Raw genomic sequence first — 3,184 nt, 5'->3', positions numbered from 1 at the left:
TTATATTTATTTATTTGTTTGTTTGTTTATTTAATTATTATTATTATTATTTTTCTTTTAAATTCATTATTGGTTTCATTGGTATTGGTGTCATACATTTAAAAATTAATAATAAAAAAAATCTATACACTAATGACAGTTTGTCGATGAGAGTGTACTTAATTGTACTAATTTCCTTAATGCAAAGTTTAAATTGTGTTTTCCCCATTGACTTGGAGTGGAGTGAAATGTTACCTGGGCTTGTTTTTGTGACATTCACCCAGTTAGGAAATGAGAATTGGTGAAACCTCCAGACATATAATAGTAGATCTGTGCTGTATGATAAAAATCTTACCCACTGCCCTTTTTTAACACTACAAAAAACTGGACCACTTACTGCCATTGTTTTACCTTCCCAAAATGGATGGACCATGGATAAAGTTCAAGTGAAATGATGTGTCATTATCTCCACAGAGAATCCACTTCACATGTTTTGTTTTAAAGAGAAGATAAGCTTTAAAATAGATTTTCTTTGTAAATGCATTTTTTTTTGTTCTCTCAGAAGTTGTGTTTATCATCCTGGGAATCTGAAATAATTTCCAGTTAGTAGTAAACAGGATTGTTTAGTTTACAGGGGTCTTTTCCAATCTTTTCTAGCATTTTATTTTTCCCCAAGAGTCCACTAATAATTGCAGTCATGGCTTCTCGAACTGAAAACGGTCATAGTTTAGTTTTTATGACCATTTTCCACGCACTCTATGACCATTTAAACAGACTGTTTTTGCTACTGCACATTTAAGATATGTAAATGATTTCATTACATGTGAAACAACTAACAACTGCCATACCAAGTTGCTGAATAATGAATAGTAAATGTGAATGAATATGAATATATGCTACCGTTCAAATGTTTGGGGCTAGTAAGATTTTTTTGTACTGTTTTTGAAAGAAGTCTCTTATGTTCACCAAGTCTGCATTTATTTGATCAGTAAAAAAAAGTAATATTGTGAAATATTATTACAAATTAAAACAACTGCTTTCTATTTTAATATATTTTAAAATGTCAGTCTCACTTCTTTCCGATTCCGAGCCGATCCGTTTTGTTACCAGCGGCACAGGCAATAACATCAGCCGTGCATTCTCGGTCTCTTCTCTCCGACGACCCCTTCTCTCTCACACACGTCTCGTTAAGCATTAATCTGTATTTAATTTTTACAATGAAAACTACAGAAATTACTGGATGTGTTATTTTACATTAGATTACTTTAATTTCTGTAGTATTTCTTACCTGAATAAAAACTTACTTTACCTGAAAAACTTAGTTTCATAGCGCTCTTTATTCTATTGCATTTATTTGTGCTGTTGTGTTGCGTTGAAGAAAAGTAGATTTTTGTTTGTATATGCTGTCATTTATAGTTCTTAGAAAGAAAATCGGAATCGGCAAAAATCGGTATCGGCAGATCACGCTAACAAAAAATCGGAATCGGCCAAGAAAATTGCAATCGGTGCATCTCTAATTTATTAGAGCAATTAGCATATTGCTAATATTGCTAACATATTAGCAATGTTGAAAACAGTTGTGCTGCTTGTGACACATTTTTTTCAGAATTCTTTGGTGAATAGAAACAGCATTTATATGAAACATAATTTTTTTTGTAAAATTATAAAAGTCTTTACTGTGACTTTTGATCAATTTAATGCATCCTTGATGAATAAAAGTACTAATTTCCTTGAAAAAAATCATACTGACACCAAACTTTTGAACAGTAGAGCAGAAATGTGAGTAATCATATGTTAATGTGCTCGTGCTTGTGACATCATAACATTAACAATTTCTGATTGGTCCATTTTTGAATCTAGAGATTTTAGAGTATGCCTACATAATTCGTCCATATTTATTTTATTTTATGTTAAAAGATCAAGAAAACCCTGCTGATCTCAATATTTTTAATGTTATTAACAGTCTTGTTTGTCTTGAGTCTGTTCTCCTTGTGTATGTGCTCAGTGATCTGCTGTGTGATATATCAGTGCTAATATTTCTCCGAGGGCACGTTGAGTCAGCACTGGGTCACTGCCACATCAGATTGCGGCGCATCGAGCTCTTGGGCCGGAGCCAGCGCACTGAGACCAGCAGAGCCCTGCTCGCTCAGTCCACCGTACGCCATGCTAATGCTGTCAAACACATGCAAAATACAGACATTAACCCGTCTTCTCATACGTGTAAGTGAGAACACACAGCTCCATAAACCTCCCAGACATACGCAAATGTGCTGGAATGCATCTCCAATGCGACGGTGATGTCTCTTATTAGCAGAAAGGATAAATCTGCTGTGACTTTGGAGCGCGTAGTACTGCATGCTAATTGGGAAAGTTGGAATTCATTAACACGCACACACTCTTGTGAAGAAAACATGCACTTTCAGTCACTTGAAGTAATATATGACTTAAGGGATAGTTAACCCAAAAATTACAATTTTGTCATCATTTACTCACCCTCAAGTTGTTCCAAACCTGTATGAATTCCAAACCTGTATCTGCTAAACACACACAAAAAAATATATATTTTGAAGAATGTGGGTAACCAAACAGTTGCTGGTAGCCATTGACTTCCATAGTATGGGAAAAAAAATTGCTATAGAAGTCAATGGCTACCAGCAGCTGTTTGATTACCAACATTCTTCAAAAATCTTCTTTTGTGTTCAACAGAAGAAAGAAACTCGTATAGGTTTGTAACCTTGAGGGTCAGTAAATGATGGCAGAATTTTCATTTTTGGGTGAACAATCCCTTTAATATGCGACGGAAGGCTTATTGCAAGAATATTAAGCACACTTTCTCACCTTAAGTGACATGTTGGCCGGCTCTAAGGAGGCTGTGACCCGAACCTGTTCCGGTGGCCGGTCTGGAGAGCAGAGATACCTGTGGAATGTGTCTTAGATGGCTGGCAGGACGCCTGGCCCAGGCCGGACAGAAGATGAGCGTTTATTTCTGCCCCATGTGTTAGCTTTTTTTTTTGTTATCTCTCCTCATAAATTCAAGAACTGGATTGTGTGTCCACAGGTGAAACCGAACCAGCCTCTGTGGGAAATGAGAAAGAGGCTCCTTGTGCGTCTCTGTGTGTGGCTGTTGAAAACTACATGCTGACACACAGATTCATTGAGAGATTCTCTTTAGTAGCATCTTACAGTTATGCCAAAATAAAGACAA

General features: G+C 36.0%; 1 protein-coding gene across 1 annotated transcript in view; it reads left to right on the top strand.

Annotated features, from left to right (window-relative positions):
• LOC107653458 (cAMP-dependent protein kinase type I-beta regulatory subunit) overlaps nucleotides 1–3,184 on the top strand; it is a 70,429-nt gene that overhangs the window by 46,720 nt on the left and 20,525 nt on the right. The window lies entirely within an intron of this gene.

This window comes from Sinocyclocheilus anshuiensis, unplaced genomic scaffold (genome assembly GCF_001515605.1).
Source record: "Sinocyclocheilus anshuiensis isolate Anshui unplaced genomic scaffold, SAMN03320099.WGS_v1.1 scaffold383, whole genome shotgun sequence".
Classification (NCBI taxonomy): Eukaryota; Metazoa; Chordata; class Actinopteri; order Cypriniformes; family Cyprinidae; genus Sinocyclocheilus; species Sinocyclocheilus anshuiensis.
This window is presented reverse-complemented; position numbering and strand designations above follow the sequence as displayed.